Below are 20916 nucleotides of genomic sequence, written 5' to 3' on the forward strand. Positions count from 1 at the left end.
CCACTTCAAGTAGAATCGAAGTGGTGTATCTAGATCTGGAGATTTTCATTGAAGATGACAGATTCAAAACAAGAACTCACACCAAAGAAGTGAATGGAAACAACATCCTTCCATCAACGAGTAACCACCATCAGAACTGGATCAGAAGTATCCCTGTGGGACAGTTCCGTCGAGTGAAGAAAAAATTGCACAGACGATGTGACCTTCAAAACACAAAGTGAAGAAATTAAAAAGAACTTTATGGCCAAAGGATACAAAGAGACCCTATTAGACAAACAGCTAAACAAAATTAATGACACCGATAGGAGAGACCTTATTACCTACAAAATAAAGGAAAAGAAACAGGAAGATTTCAACCTGGCCTTCTTCACACAATTCACCAGTAATTCTGAAGTAATTGAAAATATGATTTGAAAACACTGGCACGTCCTTCAGTTGGACGAAGCATTACAGCCCATTCTTCCAAATAAACCAAAAATAATATATCGCAAAGCAAAAAATATAAAACACCATCTTGTTACAAGCTATACCAAAGACTCTTCCAACACTGCTTCAGTTCAAAATAAAGGTTTCTTCGATTGCCTAAACTGCAAGGCATGTAGAAATAAGAAAACATCAACTAAACCAACAACTGTTTTCAAATCCAACCAGACAGGAAGAGAATACAAAATCAAAGATAGACTTTCCTGTGACTCAGAAGGGGTCATTTATTTACTAGAATGCAACTGCGGTTTACAATATATTGGGCAAACAAAGAGAAAAGCCAAAATCCGATTTGCAGAGCATATCTATAATATCTCAAAGGGACTGAAAACTCACAGCGTTTCCAACCATTTCTGTGAAAAACATGCAAAAAACCCAGCGGGTCTAAAATGCACTGTTATACAAAAAGTCAACAGAAACTGGCATGGAGGCGATTTACTAAATGAACTTAAGAAAATTGAAACAAAATGGATTTTCAATATGAAGACACTTGAACCCTTAGGCCTCAATATTGATATAGAATTGAATGCGTTTTTGTAGAGTGGTACCTTTCTTCTATTTTTTATTTTCATTTTTTTATCCATTTTTCACAATTTTTTTATCCCTTTCCTTCAAATTAATGAAGTATATTAGCCTTTCCTGTGAGCAACAGGAAAACATGTGGTTCCCACCACTTTTTAACACTTCCTGGACATCATTTCCGGTTTTATCAATAAAGTTTTGTTCTATAAATAGTCAACGCTGGTTACATAACCTTATTCCTTGAAAAAGTGCGCAGGTCGCACGAAACGCATTGAACAACCAAGAGAAGACCCAGCTGAACCCTGATACCTGTTTCCCCAAACTCTATCTGTCCACTCTGACAGCCGGCACCGATTCCCGGTCACTTCCGGCCACTTCCGGTCCGCACGGCGCACGGCACACAGTGGGACAGCGCTACTAACATCTGAAGCGCTAGGAGCCTCCAATTCCATCAAGTGACACAGCCAGCACTAGCAGTACCTGTACTGCAAGAAGAACTCCACCGCTACGGCACCCACCGGTCAGCGCCGACTCACGCACGGAGCAGCAGCCGTACCATCACACCTGCACGTGTCCATACCATCACGGCACAGAGAAGACATAGAGGACAGGGTAAGATAGGGACAGGCAACAGCTGGAAACTTCCATCCTTCAAACATTGTCCCCAAAAGGGTGTAAACATTATACTAACCCATTTCTTTACAGGTACCACTCATAGTATTAATTTCCATTTCACTTTTTATTCGCTCAATACCCACTTGTACATGTAACCTTAGCGCTCTTTAATTATTCCATTCACTATTCTTGCTATAAGAGCTGCTCAATCTAGCACAATTTCCGTTACAAAACCAAACCTTGTATTGAAACAAGCCACAGGAGGCAAGGTTACAAACGTCTTAAAATCAGGACAGTCCAGATCACGATACAGATTCAATAATCCCTGGCCAATCACTATGCAGAATAGTCAACCCACTGGTGGCCGAATGGCAGATTTTTGAATATCGAAGGGATCAGGTCACAATAACCAAGATGACTTAACCATCACAGGCCATAAAGACTCCACAGTAACCAGATGTGTACAGCATGGGTCCACAAACTATAGATATATATATAGATATAGATATATGCACATATAAACACACACACACACTTACTATACTGTATGTAGGTATATATATTTTTATCTTGACAAAGATCCAAGTAACATAATCTCAAAGGTGTCAGTGTATGGCGCTGTGACTAAGTCACTTAAGCATCACCAATCACTATGGTAACAAATCTAAAAAAAACAATACCATAAAATAGTACTACAGCAGACAATTGGAGACAACAAAACAATGCAGAACAGAAATATAAACAATATAAGGTATATGGCTATATTGGAATAATAGTAATAATAGTAGTATCGATAAAATAAAGATACTGTAATAATGTACACAGCTGTATTAGAAGGATAGTCAATTCATCCATGCATTCAGCCCTATTAATTCATTCAGTTCCTTTGGGGCAACCATATTCAAACATAGTATCTATCTAGCATCACAATGAAGCAAGCACAAGCCCTGATCCCCACCTCATAAAGAGGCGGCAACATGATCGATCATACAATATTTAATGTCTGACAGATTTTGTCCAGCAGACAAAAAATGCACCACAACGTTCTGTTCGCTCGCATAAGTTTGTAATGCAGTATTGCCGACCAATGCACAGCCATTCATTCCTAGAATGACCAGTCGGTCTTGCCAATGTAGCGAAGACCGGTTAGATTATTTGTATACAATGAACCCAGAATTACACCTTAGTGTATGCCTGGTGGTGAGTGGTTTTCCAGTGTGTGGATGGTAAAAAAAATTGCTCCCAGAATATGATATCTGCAGGTGACACAAGTTCAGCATACACACCTGACTTTTCTGACATTAGTCAGCACCTGATTCAACTTAGTATAGGTTTTCACCAAAATATTTCACAAATTATGCGCATGTTTAAAACAAGGCACCCATCGTGTATCCCCAAGTTTAAAATCCGGGTCTGACTTAACCATGAGCCATAACTTTCTTCAAAAGTTAAGTAATACAAGAGCTGGACTGATTGTAGGTACTGACGCAAGGCAACACTGGTTGTTCTCGAGAATTGGTTACTTTACGACAGTGGTTATGAACCTTTTTTCTCTCCTTCATCCCTTGATTATATTACTCATTTATGAGTACCCCTCCTCTCAATTTGAAATATTTCCAGTTCTTACAAGGGGAAGTAAGCGTTATGTGCATCCTTATATTAAGGCATAGCAGAGGAATAGTGTGCATTCAGGAATTGGGTCCTTCTGTGTCTAACCGCTGACTGTGTGCTGTCTCCGGGGTTCCCCGCCAAAGCCTGTAGGATTAATGCCACTGTTTCCTCCACCTGTGTCAGCCTAGGGCAGATGATCACTAATGTCCGAGGGCAGTGTGGGTAGCTCCCAGTGGGATTGCGGGTCGGGCCAAAACACAAGGAGGCGCTGATAACGTTGCAGACAGAACCGGAAGTGATGCAACGTAGTTCGTCTACATGGCAATGAGAGACTTCTTCTTCCGCCACTACCTATATTTTTTCAAGTACCCCCAACCGGTCTGCAGACTGTGAGTATGGAAGACCATGTATGGACCATCTAGGATAGAACAACTAGAGAAATGCAGGATATTATTCCTCTCTGTCTATTTACGGAATAAACTTGTGCTTATATTTTATTCTGCTGTCACTATTTTATGAAAGACATGAGAAAAAGAACCAGCACTCTTACACTTCAGTAGCATTGTTTTTTACTTGAAATTTTTTTTAAGGTCATCCCCTTCAGCACTTGGTGTCATCTCCTCTCTGCATGTGTCCCCAAACAGTTATAATCCCCCCAGCTGGTATGTATTTGGAAATGACATTGGTACAAACAGTTGGAGTCAATTATCAGCAGATAATGCCTGGAGTGGGCATTTAGCTTCTATATATGTATGTACAGGGAGCCCCTGTCAACTTTGTTCCTTAGGTCGTGGCTCACCATGGCTAGTTATTGCTATCCTATTGTTCTCAGCAACAATACAAAACATAGAACAATACATAGAACATAAACAAACTACTACTAGGGGATTAGCATAGTAAATCCTATTAGTCACTTAATCCAATTAACTGGCTAAATGAGGAGGGCTGCATTTGTAGGTATGTATGTATGTATGTATGTATGTATGTATGTATGTATACAGGTTGAGTATTCCTTATCCGGATATCTGTTATCCATATTATTCAGAAAACCATAATTTTTGGAATGTCATTTTTCTCTTCTTTGTACTACTGTGGATATCAGTAACTGGCACTACTACTAAGCACATCTGTAACTGGCACTACTGGGGACATCTGTAACTGGAACTACTAGGCACATCTGTAACTGGCACTACTGGGGACATGATATGTAACTGATACTAAATATGTACAAGAAAATGATGGCTTAACATTCAAATTCAGTGCCTCATATAGTACACAAGTTTTGTTTCATGTTTTGAAACCTGTTTTTCATGCACAAATAAAATATATGTGTATTTCATGAGTTTGATGAGTTTATACAACAAAGATACCTCAGTGAAATATAGAAATATTCCAAATAATGTACAGAATAATCCATTATCCAAAATGCTGCTGGTCCCGATCATTTTGAATAATGGATACTCAACCTGCAATTGCTTTGCAGTTGCTATCATTTACAGTCATATCACATACTGTAACTGAATGTAAGTAATGTTAAAATGCATATCTGCTACAATGTATTACCATTACTAGATGCAGTATTGATGTAGCAAGCACCTTACAACAAATGTTGAAGCTGACTTATCGCACCCCGAGGAGACCTGTATTATTATGGGATGCGGTCATTTGGTCTACTGCATTATGGTCGACAGTCATTAGGTCGAATCCATTAGGTCGACATGCTAAAAGGTCGACATGACTCTAGGTCGACATGGGAAAAGGTCAACATGATTCTAGTTCGAAAGGTCATTAGTTCGACAGGTCATTAGTTCGACAAGGTCATTAGTTCGACATTGTCTATGTCGACATTCACAAGGTCGACATGGAGTTTTTCACTGTTTTTTGAGCCAACATGTGCCGACAGGCGGTATTTCATGCCCTACCATCCACTAGGGCGTGGTGGGAGAATAAAATAGTGTGCCGAGCGTAGCGAGGCACCGTGCCCGACGCATAGCGAGCGCAGCGAGCGTTGCGAGGGGATGCAGTGCACTTTAAACTGTGTCCATGTCGACTGTGTTGACATTCAGGTAAAAAAACAGTGAAAAACCCCATGTCGACCTTGTGAATGTCGACATAGACAATGTCGAACTAATGACCTTGTCGAACTAATGACCTGTCGAACTAATGACCTTTCGACCTAGAATCATGTCGACCTTTTCCCATGTCGACCTAGAGTCATGTCGACCTTTTAGCATGTCGACCTAATGGATTTGACCTAATGACTTTCTACCATAATGCAATAGACCAAATGATCCCAACCCATTATTATATATGAGTGTATAAAGTTTAGAATAGAGCTACAGTTGCCCGTGTCATTTTTTCAGGGTGACTGTTGGGAACATTGTGGGTTGATTGAATATTTCCAAAATTGGCCACTCTGAATCAGGGCTGTATTAAGCATTCGGGGGGCCCGGGTCACTTTAGACAGGGGGCCTCCTCCGACTTGTCATTACTGGCTGCAAACTGCGTGGGAGAATATTACACTGTCAAAACACAGAGTAAAGGCAGTATAAACTTGGCCAAACTTGGCAGGGAGTAGGGATTGACTATTGAGTTAGTATACAGATTGTGCCACTGTCATCTATCCCTATAATAGTATTAAGTGAGTCATTGGATTACTCTGCTAATCCCCTACTATTGTTATATGTATTGTATTGCAGCTGAGGACAATAGGATAGCCATGGCTAGCCATGGTGAGCCATGGCCTAAGAGAGATAGATGAGATAGGCTCCTACTGTATATGGTAATACAAGTGGCACTCTCAGTCCTTGGAAGGTGGGGATGCAAAGAAATCCCAACAACCAGGAAGTGTTTCTCCACCAATCAGAGCTCAGCACAAGCCTCTCACCCCTTGTGCAGGCTCTTGGGACTTAGTGAACTCCCAGTAATGCACTGCACACTAGTGCAGTGAGTGTGCCTTGGCTCCCGATGCTCAGCACCATTAATCATTGTCACATTGGCAGATAGGTGAAGCTGCAGCACTACCCCACTCCCATGCACCACAGCTTCAGCTTAAAAAAAACCTTTTATTATATTTTAAATACATGTCAACCACAGGGGGGCCCTAGATAGAGGTGGGCCCAGGGGTACTGAGCACCCCCCCCCCCCTTAAACGTTCCCTGCTCTGAATCATGCGTACTGCACATTAGGGAATGCAGTTTTGACATAAATCACCTACAGTGTAGCATGCATCTCATCATCAGGTCATCTATGAACAAATTATTTCTAAATGATCAAGTACATGTTGTAATAAACACTTAACATTTATTAATTTAAATAAAACAATATGCCATAATATATGAACTTTAACCTAATTATCTGAATCCTAACCCACATATATTCATATATATTCACATTACTGACACTAAATATATACCTCTATTTGAAGAGTCCTATTATCACAATAATGTAAGGGTTAACTTTTTCCTAAATACTACGAAAAACCATACTATAAGATAAGGATATTATTGAAAATGGATGCATTAAAATTGTTTTACAAATCTAGTGTAAAACGACTAATCATAGTAAACAAAAAAAAAAAATTAAAAACAAAACAGAACAAAAGTTACCCTCACCTTCCAAATGTTTACACTCTTCATGTTCAGAAAGTATGACTGCATTGGATTTCATTATTAACAGCAGAAGTTAATATTGTATGTCAGTGTTCAAAATGAGCAAAGAGAATTTAGGATATATTAACAGAACAATACAGCCAACTTTTATTCTATTGTCAACAGCCCTTATATCATTTAGACCTCTCTCTATGTGATTACACAAGGTTACTGCGGCAGTTGCCAGGGAAACCAGTCTTTTCATAATAGGCCCCTGTGCAGTTGGTGCTCTGCATCCTTGGCTTTTAATGCAATTACGGATTACTGCAAAAGACTACAGTATAAGCACAGCCCATATACTCGGTTTGTTTTTCACAGAGGCAAAAAGGACTCGGGAAAACATATATATACAAAGCATATAAATATATATATATATATATATATATACAGTATATGCAGTAGTGATCAGGCGGCACTCGAAGACTTTTAAGCAAAGCAAAACATGTATTTCAAACAGCAAACACTTCAACGTTTCGGGGAGAGTTTCCCCTTCATCAGGATGACTACGCAGCTTCTGCTGTCCTCCATGGACCTGAAAAGCATGTAATGAGCTTCACCAATCAGAGCTGAGCACAAACCTCTCAGCCTCTGCCCTCTTGTGCAAAGTGTCTTGGTACTTAGTCAACTCCCAGTAATGCACTGCACACTTGTGCAGTCAGTGCACATTGGCACCCGATGCTCAGCACCATTAATCTTATTGTCACATTGGCAGATAGGTAAAGCTGCAGCACTACCCCACTCCCATGCACAAAATTTTTAGCTAAAAATATATATATATATATATATATATATATATATATATATATATATATATGGAGAATCTAGGAGGAAGAAAGGAAGCGCTCCATAGTGCGTGTATCAAAAGATATAAAAGTGTTTTATTCTTTAAAAGCCACGTACAGGTGGTACAGGTCATAAATAACGTACCAGTTGCTGCGGTTTCAGACAACCGCGGCTCACTTAGCATGAAACAGACACGGCGGTCTTTGTTGGAGTGGTTACACTCTTACTCACGATCGGCGCCAGGCCACGCCCCTACGCGTTTCGTCACGGAGACTTCGTCAGAGCCCTCTTTTTTTTTTTTTTTTTTTATTTAGTATAATTTAATCTCTTTTTGTTAAACAGCGAGAACTGTACCCTGAATAATCCCAGACTGTGTATTGAGATTTTATATTCATTTCCAACATTGGTATGTATACTTTCCCATACTACAAGATATTTAAATTAATTGGATATTAACATGGTGAATAAGGTATCCTAAAACAGACAGTCCTTGTTTAATTCAGCCCTAACAGACATAGCAGTCTATTTGGGAAACCCCGGCAGATCTTGGAGAAACGGCCAAGCTGGTCCATTTTATATGAAACAGAGCTGTTAAATTTTCAACCTAATTAAGGTACGAATCCGAGTGTATGGTAATTTAAGGGTAAACACCTAATCAGATTTCCATCTAGTTATGTGCCATAATCTGTCCCTATGTATAGGTGTATCTTTGTGTGTAAATTGAGAGGCTCTTACGCTGATTTATGAGTGAAAAAAGCGATAGAGTAAGTAATTTAAATTTCCACACCGATTTATAACAAATTATTAATAAAAATCCAAAATAGATATGGATTTAGGAATTGGAGGGTAATTTGTATTATTTCCCCTCATATCAATGTACTGTTTTCACTAGGTACCCTCGAACAAATTCTTTATAAGGACCTAACAAATAAACCAACTCATTGTAGACACTTCCCCTACCAAAATCGTTGGATTTGATTATAATGACATCCGGTATGTAATTGGACACCTTGAATTATGATTTTGTTTCCTATTTTTTCCATTTTTCACCTGTTTTTCCTTCACCTGTTTTCACCTCCATGTTTTGATCTCTCTGTGTAATGTACTGAGAGAACAAGCCTGACTAATAATTATCATTCAACAAAATGTAAAGTTAAGTCTGAAGAACATCATTTTTTAAAGAATTTTTAATGTATGTAGCAATTACCATAAATGTTTATCTGAAATGTATTTTTATATGTTCATAGCGAACCCCTGATGAAGTCCCACGTAGGGACGAAACGCGTTGGGTACATTCTGTTTGCTATCCTGAAATAAAAGGAATATCGTGAACCTTTTTAATAAGTCTGGAAACGCCACTTACACTGTTGTGGAACAAGAGACTTTTTTAATAAATGTTTATAAACTTTGGACTTTACTTTACTTGTTTTAACGTTTGAACACAAGGCACTATTGACCCAATTATTGAGGTCATAAAAAAGGGCGCCATCTTACAATTGTCACATATATATATATATATATATATATATATATATATATATACACAGTATTTTTTTATAAATGCATGCCAACACCTTTGCCCCCCTTTAATCCAGCCCTGGGGCAAAGACTAGCTTAAACTTTTTATTGCATTATTGTTATTTAGAATTTCCCATACACACACTGTATATACACACAGGTAAGTACACATTTTCTATATAAGTGTGCATACACATATTTGGATCTGACCATTTACATTGAAAATACCACCATTCAAACGAAAACTTACAACAAACCTACCAACTTAAACACCTTTATACCATCAGATAGTCAGCACCATCATACATGGTTGATGGTTTCTTACGTTGAAAAGGAAATGTAGCAACCAAGCAACATATCACACTCAAGCAGAAAAACTGAAGAATGATCTCCCAGTGAAGGGATACAAAGAAGATATACAATATGGGTGGGGATCGGGACTGGCAAGCTAATATTAACAGTAATAATAGGGTATACAGATTTAATGTACCAACGTACCTACCGCTTAGACTGAAATGATCTGTGGTGTCTGGTTGGTGGTGCTCCCAAAAATGTTCATCGTCAAAACTGAAAAGGTGAGTCACGAGGGTGACAGAAAAGGAAGAACACAAAAAGGGTTTTGGGGCACACTTAACAAATGATAATTGAAAATTATTAAAATGTAACTTTTATTAAATAGCTTTGCTAAAATAGTGGTACGTGTTACAAGGTTTGTTTATTTAATAATTTCCAATAAATAAAGGATAATGCCATCACAGTTTTGTATTCAAGTGCAAGATAACAAAAGTTAACGGGTACTCCAATGGTGGAATCAGATAGTATTTACATTCAAGTACAGTAATACAGTGTATTCAATAACATTCTAACCATTATTGAAATATAAAGTTAAATGACGCATGACACTGGGTCCCCCTGTCTGCTTAATGCGATAAAGTCCCTTAACTTATTTGAATCATATATAGCAGTCCTCAGTGGCGTAACTAGATGCAAGTGGGCCCCATAGCAAAAGTTTGTATGGGCCCCTATTCATCAACTAATGCTGAAAAATGTATATAGCACATGATACTTTGAAAGGCAAAGTGGGCCCCTCTCAGCTCTGGGCCCCATAGCAGCTGCACCCCCTGCACCTATGGTAGTTACGCCCTTGGCAGTCCTCATGAGTATTGAGTAATAACCCTGATATTGGGTGATAATGGGTAAATAGATAGGAAAGGTTGAGATTTGAAGATACTGTAGGATGCTCCTTCAACTGGACAGAGGTGTTTCTGCTGTCTTTGTATGTTACAGCTCCGGGTATGCCCTGTTGGTCCCCCAGACAGGTACTTGCCTGGCCAATCACTGCTTAGCTTCTGAGTTCGTGATGGAATTCAGGTAGACCAGTAATGTATTGCATTAATTTCACTGGTAGATGAGAGTGCACCACTGACCTTAACAAGGAGCTAAGGTATGCTTCTACTTTTTGTCATGTATAGCCTTCACCTCTCTGCTGCCAATTTGCATTGCAGAAAAGGTCAGGAATAGCACGGCAAATGAGAGAGCCACAGAAAGTAAGGGTGTCTGTAATAGTGAAAGACAGTGGGTGGGTATCGGTGAGCCTTCTACTGTTCACCATCTCCGACAAGTAGCGAATGGTGAATGAGAGTAATAGGGGTCAGCAAAATTCAATTCCAACCGAGAAGAAGAGGGTTAGATGTAAAAATGTACCCAGTTTTCCAGCAAGCAGTCGTACACTTGGTGTCAGCACTGATGTCACTGAGTACCAATCTGTACCCAAGGGATAATAATTTCAAACAGTATACTTGTTGTCCTTGTGAAACATACACATTAATATGTGGTGTATGTAAGTCCTCAAACAGGGCCGGCTAAGTATAGGCTAGGTAAACACTTAATCAATAAGTTTATAAATGTATAAATTAGGACTGTAACTTAATTCATGTGATATAAGAATAAATATGTGGAGCTTCCATCCTGCCCACAAAAATAACCAGCTTTGTATCAGTGTGACTGGGAAAGGCACCTTAAACAATGGTGCTGGGGAAAATTCCCCAGCGTTAATCACAAAGAATAGTTAGCCGGTTGCAGTATGAACGGATGTTCTATAACACACTGAGTAGAAGGCACCCTGCAGGTTGTAATTGGTGCTGCAGTACATGGTAATACTGAGGGAAATAACAATGATGCAGGCTATGATGCAGGGAACCCTGCATTGGCTATGATGCAGGGAACCCCTGGTGTGTCCTTACTGCTAAACAATGTTACCTGATCAGATAAAACATCGAAAAAATATTCAGAAAAAATTGGTACATTCTACAATAAGATCCTATACTAAAAAACATAATGGTGGAGAAACCAAAATTTATATATCGAAATTTAAAAGATCAATTAGTAAAAAGTGCCCCTCCAGAAGAAAAACTTAATACGATACACACAAGGGGTTTTCATAGATGTGGAAGCTGCATCGCATGCAGGAACATCAAGTCAGATTCTTCAAAGATTACGGACATCAACAAAGTCAAAATGAAGATAACAGATTTCATGACTTGTGAGACATCAAACGTAATCTAGGCAGTAGAGTGCACATGCGGTCTGCACTATATCGGGAGGACATCACGACCACTGAAAATGATACTTTCAGAACATCTCCGAAATATCAAAAAAGGACTGGTTTCACACCACTTATCAAATCACTTTAAAGATCATCATAATTGTTCTACTAATCGAATTAAAAGATTCTTAGGAATAAGGAAAATGAGAGTAACTGGAAGGACAGAAATGTGGAAAATAATTTAGCAAGAACAGAAATTAAAATTATACAGAAGTTCAACACACTCACCCCAATGGGTCTCAATCAAGACTTCGAACTAAAATGGTTCTTGTAAAAAACACCATTCAATCAGTGCATTAGATTTGACTTGCTTTTATTCTCTATTTTGATTATATATATATATATATATATATATATATATATATATATATATAATGTGGGAAGAAGGCGGCACTCTCACAGGCTTGATTAAAGATTAAAAGTCCTTTATTTGCAGCGGTCCTACGCCGTTACGGAGTTACCTCCGTCATCAGGGACACAATGGCATACATAAAAATCAAACATTAAATACAGCAAAGCAAACAATTACCCCACCCCCCGTGTCACACCCGATAGGTCACAAACTCACCCTCCCCCGTCAGAATCCCGCCGCACACCTGCTAGCCCATACCGCGAAAGCCAGAATTTAGTGTTTAACCTGTCTAGAGTACCATTAACTACAACAGAAGTTGAAGTCCTAGCTAAAGGTTTATCCTTCGTGCCCACCGTTAAAGCTGATGCATTCCAATGGAAGGTGGATACATACAAACTCCATCGGACGTTACGTCTTAAAGAACATTTTGGCAAAACCACCCCTATTGCATCTAGTGTGGAGAAGGTAACCTTACCTGAACAATTGAAAAAGATCGCCCCTAGGTCGAAGTTCGACCCCCCCTCGATTAGTCCCTCGGTGAGGACTTTTACCAGGATGATGGACCAGCTGGGTGCGGTGGAGTCAGTCCGCACACATACCAGGTATAATCTGTCCATGCCACAACAACTGGCTTTAAACAGTCTGGCTAAAAGGAGGGATATAATTGTGCGTAATGCAGATAAGGGGGGTGCTGTAATTGTTCAGGACTTCCAGGACTATAGGTCTGAGTGCCTCAGACAATTGGGGGACACTAGGACTTATAAGCTTCTTACAAAAAATCCTACTGTTGCATTTAAACAGGAATTGGACACTATTCTGAATACCGCTGTGAGAGATGGGTATCTTGAGGTGGAATTTAAATCAGCTCTGTCGGTGGAATATCCTGTGGTACCCTTGTTTTACACCCTACCGAAGGTGCACAAGGACCCCCTGCATCCTCCAGGACGACCAATTATATCGTCCAGGGGGTCCTTGATGCACCCGGTGGCAGTGTACCTGGATACTATTTTGAATCCCTGTGTCCAGAGGCTAAAATCTTATTTAAGAGATACCACTGCCCTTTTATCGATACTTGATAATCTTTCATCATCAAATGTACTGGAAAAGGATTGTGTCATGTGTACGGCGGACGTCACTAGCCTCTACACCTGTATCCCCCATGATGCAGGTGTGGAGGCAGTGAGGTCGCTGATTTCCAGTGACACAGAATACATGGGTCCCCCAATAGAGTTTTTTATGATTTTGTTGACCTTTGTTTTAACAAGAAATTATTTCCTTTTCGAGGGTAAATTTTATTTGCAGGTGGCAGGCTGTGCCATGGGGTCTGCTGTGGCCCCGGCATATGCCAACGCCTTTATGCACCACGTTGAACAGAACATGTTTTTCAGGGATGGGATCTTGAGATCTGAAGTGTCGTTGTACAAACGTTACATTGATGATCTCTTGATCTTTTGGAATCAAGACCAAGAGAGTTTGGAGCAGGTGTTCGTGGACCACGCCCACAGTGGCAGTGTGGTCGGGTTCACTTACAACATGGACATCAACAATGTACAATTTCTTGATGTCGCCATATCGAAGAGGGATGTTGCCATTAGCACTTCCTTGTTCGTGAAAGCGACTGATAGAAATACTTTGTTGAGAAATGAAAGCTTCCATCCTACCCCCCTCCGTAAAGGGCTCCCTTATTCACAGTTATTACGGGTGAGAAGGATTACATCTAACCCTGAGGAGGTCCCCATTGCATTACAAACTATGGTGGAGAAATTTGTATCAAGAGGGTATCCTAGATGCGAACTTAACATGTTGAAAGACAAAGTTCTTGCCATGCCCCGTGAACAACTTTTACAATCCAAAATTGGTCCGCCCATGAATGACATGACCCAACGTGTTCCCTGGGTCAATCGATACTCTGTCGGTTCAGAGCATAAAGCCAAAAAGGTTAAGCAGTTGTGGCCGATGCTTTCCACCGACAGAGACTTACCACTTTTACATAATTCCAGGGTGCTCCCCAGTTACACCAGGGGGAGTAGCATTAAGGACAGAATTGTCAAGTATGACATCACGGGTTGGGACAAGAAAAATCCAGGTCAGCACTTTTTGTCTAGAAAAAATGGATGTTTTCGATGTCTCGGGTGTACCACGTGCAGGTCAATGGCAGTGGGGAGCTTTTTTACACACCCCCATAAAGGGTATAAAATCTACATTAAGTTCCCCCTTACTTGCTCTTCATCTTACATTATTTATACCTTGACCTGTCCGTGTGGTTTGACCTATGTGGGGAAAACCCAGCGCACCTTTAAGGAGCGCATGGCCCTGCATAGGTCTTCCATACACCAAGCCATATCCAGTGGACATAGTGATCAACCCGTGGCTCGCCACTGCTTATTGTTTAAACATAGTGTGGCTTCTTTATGCACCATGATCATTGATCACGTGCCTTTGTCTATCAGAGGGGGGAATAGGAACAAAGTTCTCCTCCAGAGAGAGAGTCGTTGGATTTTTTCTCTGGGGACTATGTCCCCTGGGGGTTTGAATGAGACTCTGGGGCTCCAGTGCTTCATTTAAAACCACCATGTTATATTTGTATTTTGACCTTCTGTGATATATATGCATATTTATAATCTATATTTACATACCCATGTCGTTTAGCTGATGTCCCATCTCTGTGCTGGCTTATACTATATAATAGAGTATTGTTGCATTATATGCTGAATCCTATATATATAAGGATTTCTTGATATTGTATGGGTTGGTGTGCAAACGTTAGTACCATGTTTTATGCTTCTAATCCAGCCGATCGTTGCTGATCGCTTTTTATACCGTTTATTTATGTTTTGTTATTGTTTCCATAGATACCGATGGTGTCACGTGCTGCGCCCGTCTATCCTCCGTCCCATATCGATGACGCGCACGTATGCTGTCCAATGGTGCGATGTGGCTTGTCCGGTCACGTGGTGCGGAAGAAGCAGGTCAGTGAGAGTGACGTGCTCCCCGCCCGCTGTGTTACCGTGGGCTGATCGCGGTATGGGCTAGCAGGTGTGCGGCGGGATTCTGACGGGGGAGGGGGAGTTTGTGACCTATCGGGTGTGACACGGGGGGTGGGGTAATTGTTTGCTTTGCTGTATTTAATGTTTGATTTTTATGTATGCCATTGTGTCCCTGATGACGGAGGTAACTCCGTAACGGCGTAGGACCGCTGCAAATAAAGGACTTTTAATCTTTAATCAAGCCTGTGAGAGTGCCGCCTTCTTCCCACATTACATTGGATCTCTCGTGTTCCTTGGATGGCACCGCAGCAAGTTAACCGATTACACAAGCAGAGTGCCGGGTAGATCTGTTCCTATATATATATATATATATATATATATTATTTCTCAAATCTAAATTAATTCACTTTTATACTGTATATTTTATCTAGTTGTCGATTTCTTAAATAATTCATAGCCCCCACTCATATAAAAACTTTATTTCCAGGCAAAAGGACACATCCATACACATAAAGTATACCATAAAGTACAGTATATCCCCTACACCCAGAGAAAGGACAACTAAGGATAAAAGTACCCGATTAGAATATTGACTAATGATCATTAAGGTGTCTGAAGGAATGTTAAGTAATATCAATCAGACCGGAAACACGATCATCAGCATCCGGGCCACGTGCACAAATGAATAGCAAATGCCTGAAGTCATCAGCGCAAGATCCCGGCACTAACTTCATTGATGGGCAGAAGCTGCAATCCACGTCGAGCAACAGGATGCAGCAACTGGAAGTGAATTACGGCAGAAAACAGGTCTCAATACTCCGTGATTGGAGATAGAATGTGTAAACATTAAACGCACTCACTTGACTGGGAGTCAGAGATGCCCGCATTAGCTTGGGGTCATAGGTGCCGATTTATGTTTTTGCTGGTGGGTGCTCAAGTAAAATATATAGGGGAGTGGCTTCATGGGGAAGGGGCGTGGCCACAAAATAATACTGATTTATATTACGCAGCACAGTGGTCTCCAATATTCAAATTATGGCAACAGTGCCAAATACATAAATGCCCACACACTGCAGGTACAAAAATCCCCCCCCCCTCCAGTGCCAAATACATAAATGCCCCCACAGTGCCAAATACATAAATGCCCCCACAGTGCAGGTACATAAATACCCACACAGTACCTGTGCCAGCGACAAGGGAGGGGAGTGCAGTGGGACACGGGCGGGTGGCCCGCTGCTGAGCAGGTGGGTGCTCATCAATTTTCGTGGGTGCTCGGGCCCTCAAGCACCCACAGAATCGGCACCTATGCTTGGGGTAGCGGGAGAACCCTGTATTACAATTTAACTGCCAAAATAAATCTTGGGGATTTCAAAGAACAGCAGAACCAGGAATTCCAGGTTCAAAAACCAGAAGCTAGGAGGCAGAACCACCACAGGTATATAAGGAAACACCGTCAGCACACTGAATATGGATCCTGAGGAAGAGACCATGTATCTCGAAACATGTTGATCATATTCAGTGTGCATTATAGGAAAAGGCTGCAGTTTGGGTGAGTGAGTCTGCTGTGTACCCTTTGAGACCAGAACTGGATCACTGATTTATTTGGGAAGCACTGCAATACCTATTCACCCCACCTGGGCCTCCACCTATTTTAACTTGTCATTTTACCAATTTTACCAATATATGTATTAAAATAAACACTTTATTTTGGAAGAAAAAAACCTTTATGGACGTTTTACTTCATCATATACCGTGAGTACCGGTACGCTGTCCATTATTATCATAAAGATACCTTTATTCATGTTAACATACCATCACTCATGTGAGTCTGGTATGCATCTTGTTTTTGAGGTTGCTCAGAAATTATATGTATTTTACTGGATTCACCCATTGCATGTATGCCTACTGTATGTGCTTAATTTTTACATATTCAATCTGACTACATTGATCATCTGGAATCACTTTGATTTGGAGAAATCTCCACGACAACAAAAATATAACAAACAAGGGGGAGTATTATTCCTATTTTATTATTCCTATTTTATTATTATTATTTTTTTAAATGTATACACTCCTGTGTGCCCATAAAAGGGAGCGCCTATTTGCTTGGGATTAACCAAACTTTCAACTGTCTATTTAAAGAGATCTGGGGGTGGATCTCAGTATACCCAGAAAGGCAGTTCCTCATCCATCACTCCAGTGTTCTAAAGGTACATTGTGTTTGCTAATCGCGTTGGAAAACTAATGGATGATTAGAAAACCTTTGTGCAATTATGTGCCCCTTTACTTTGAAACCCTTCCTTGCCTGGTGCCGGTCCCTGCATCTCCCCACAGCCCCCACTCCCTGCCCATCTCCCTCAAGCAGAGACAGGCAGGGAAGCCGCTCGCGCATACCCATCAGAAAAAGCTCCTCTCCAACAGCCTGCGCCAGCTCAGGACATCTGGCGATCCTGCAGGCTGGCTGACACGCACTCCATCTGTATAACACTGGTCTTCCTTTAAGCTAGTTGAATACGGTACTTTATAGTACTGTGTAAGAGAACTTTCATGTGAAACTTGACAGACTTTTCTTGTTCTTGAAATGATGGCTATTCCATGCGAGAAATTGCCAAGAAACTGAACATTTCCTACAATGGTGTGTACTACTCCCTTCAGAGAACAGGCTCTAACCAGAGTAAAAAGAGAAGTGGGAGGCCCCTGTGCACAACTGAGCAAGAAGCCAAGTGCATTTGAGTCTCTAGTTCGAGAAATAAACACCTCACAGGTCCTTAACTGGCAGCTTCATTAAATGGTACTCACAAAACAACAGTGTCATTGTCTACAGTGAAGAGGCAACTCCAGGATGCTGGCCTTCTAGGCAGAGTGGCAAAGAAAAAGCCATATATGAGATTGGCCAAAAAAAAAAGGAAAAGATTAATATGGGCAAAAGAACACAAACATTGGACAGAATAAGGTTGAAAATAAGTGTTATGGACAGGTGAATCGAAGTTTGAGGCGTTAAGATCACTCTGAATAACATTTTGAGACACAGAGTAAGTGAAAAGATGCTGGCAGAGTGCCTGACGTCATCTTTCAAGCATGTAAATGTAATGTGATGGTGTGGGGCTGCTTTGGTGCTGGTAAAATGGGAGATTTGTACAAGGTAAAAGGGATTTAGAATAAGGAAGGCTATCACTCCATTTTGCAAAGCCATGCCATACACTGCAGACAGCGCTTGATTGGAGCCATTTTCCTCCTACAACAGGACAATAACCCAAAGCACACCTTCAAACTATTTAGGGAAGAAGCAGGCAGCTGGTATTCTGTCTGTAATGGAGTGGCCAGCATAGTCACCAGATCTCAACCTCATTGAGCTGTTGTAGGAGCAGCTTGACTGTATGGTATGCAAGAAGTGCCCATCAAGGCAATCACACTTGTGGTTCGGTGGTTCTGGATGTGTTGGGTGAAATTTCTTCAGATTACCTCACCAAATTAACAGCTAGAATGCCAAAGGTCTGCAATGCTGTAATTGCTACAAAAGGAGCATTAGTTGATGAAAGCAAAGTTTGAAGGACAAAACTATTATTTTAAATAAAAATCATTATTTCTAACCTTGCCAATGTCTTGACTATGGCCCTTATTCAGAAACAGCTGGAGGGCCAAAGGTTCCCCATCCCTGAACTAGAGCAGTGGTTCCCAAACTTTCTTGACTAGGGCACTCTAGAATATCAGCATTTGTTCAAGGCACCGCTAATCAAAAAGTTTCTTATGGATAAATAACAAAATTAAGTAAATTGTGCTTAACTGTCACCCTCAGGTTCAGTTATGTGGTGGGGATCATATAGTAGCTGTTGTTCTAATTGTCCATACCTTCTTATGATTGGCATCCACCAGCACTGATTTTGCCTATCACTGTGAGCATAAATAATTTGTTTTGGTCTTGGACCCCCAAACCCAAGGTACCCTTGTAAACATCCATAGGCACATGGGTGTAACTACCATAGGTGCAAGGGATGCAGCTGATATGGGGCCCAGAGCTGAAGGGGGCCCATCTTTACTGTCTAAGTAATATGTTTTACATACATTTGTCACCATCAGTTGGTAAATAGGGGGCCCATACAAACCTTTGCTATGGGGCCTACGACTATCCAGTTACGCCACTGCATAGGCACCCCAGGGTGCCCAGACACACAGTTTGGAAACCACTGGACTAGAGCATATTGTCCACCCCTGTGGCAGAGGCTAAGACAGTACATTGTCTGTAGGTGTAGGAATGCAGTACTTTGCAGAATGATAATTCAGGGACGGAATGCATCCTTTCATCGCTCACATAGCAATGTTGGAAAAAAGATACTCGAGAAACATGTTTTAATGAATAAAATGTGACAGCACAATGTTGCTGATTATTTGCAAGGGTAAACAAATAAATAATTTATTAAGTAAGACATGTTTACTGCTCTCAGATAACTTTTCCAACAGCAACAGGAGGAAAAGACTTGCTCAGTACAATGCCTTTAGCAAAAAAGTATTTTTTTCCTAATGTACCATTGTACTTAGATTGCTTTGTTTCACTCCATAGCTTCCTGAGTAACTACACTACAGGGGGTCAGAGCTTAGCTTCTCGTTATATGCTGCTGAGCTGTTTTATATTTTATCGATAGAAAATGTGCCTTAATCTCCTCTAGGGGCTCTCGGCTATATCCTTCCTTGCACAAATGTACTCTTGTTAGTATCATCTCATTGAGAAACGATAAGGGGAGAGACAAGAAAGGGAGATTTCATGTTATAACGTGAAGCTTTGCTGAGAGCTAAACTAGAACCTTGGAGAACTGATAAAGAATTGTTAAAGTGGATTCGGATCGACATTTTCAAACATTTTGTTGAAATCTATAATACCCTCAATCCTGTCAAATATCAAAAGTTGTAAACCAGAAATGCTTGGGTCATGTTTATAACCTTACCGGACAAAATGATGCCAAGGGTTATAAGAGCACTAAGGGCTTGACCTAAAACTAGATTGAATAATACTGCAGATTATTGTAGCTGTTAAACATACATTAGGCTTCTGACTTGTAGGAAAAACATTTTCAATGGCATCTGCAATACAGTAATAAAAGCATGAAAAGAAGGCAACATTTAGGGCGCCAACATAGAGGATGTAAGCAGAACTGCCTTTGATGAATTATTTAAAGCAAAACGGCAGGATTTTCTAATATCCGCCCCCCCCCCCCCCCCCCGTACGCTGCATATAGCCGTCTACCACTGACATAATTATGCTCTAACATATGCGATAATTATGGCAAAGGACAGCTCTTGCGTTAAGAGCTGTCATTGCGGTGAGCCAGCGATGCACAGCGGGTCACGGTGGCTCCCCCCTCCCTCCCTTACCTGGCTTATGTGCTTCTGCTGCGGGCTCTTCTCCTCCCTGCACCCGGAAGAGGATTTATAGTACAGGGAGGAGGAGGTCACAGGTCCGGGCAGCACATCGCTGGGGGGTCCGTACGGGGCGGCGGTGGGTCGCGGTAGAAGCCCAAAGAATTCTATGGGACATCACCAGCTTTTGCTGGTGATGCCCCCTGCTGCGGTAACCTAGCGGGGGGGGGTCTTTAGAGCATCCCACAATGCGGTAAAAACCCCAATAAAGGGGTTTTTAACACATTTTTAGTTTAGAGAATCCCACCCAAAAAAACATATTTTTGTAAAATCTTAGATATATATATGTCTAGTGTCTAACCATCAACTGCCATCTGCAGGCAATGAGTGAAACGACATATCTTTCTCTATTACCCATACAGAAACACAGAGGCAACC

This window comes from Crinia signifera, chromosome 6 (genome assembly GCF_055691185.1).
Source record: "Crinia signifera chromosome 6, ASM5569118v1, whole genome shotgun sequence".
NCBI lineage: Eukaryota > Metazoa > Chordata > Amphibia > Anura > Myobatrachidae > Crinia > Crinia signifera.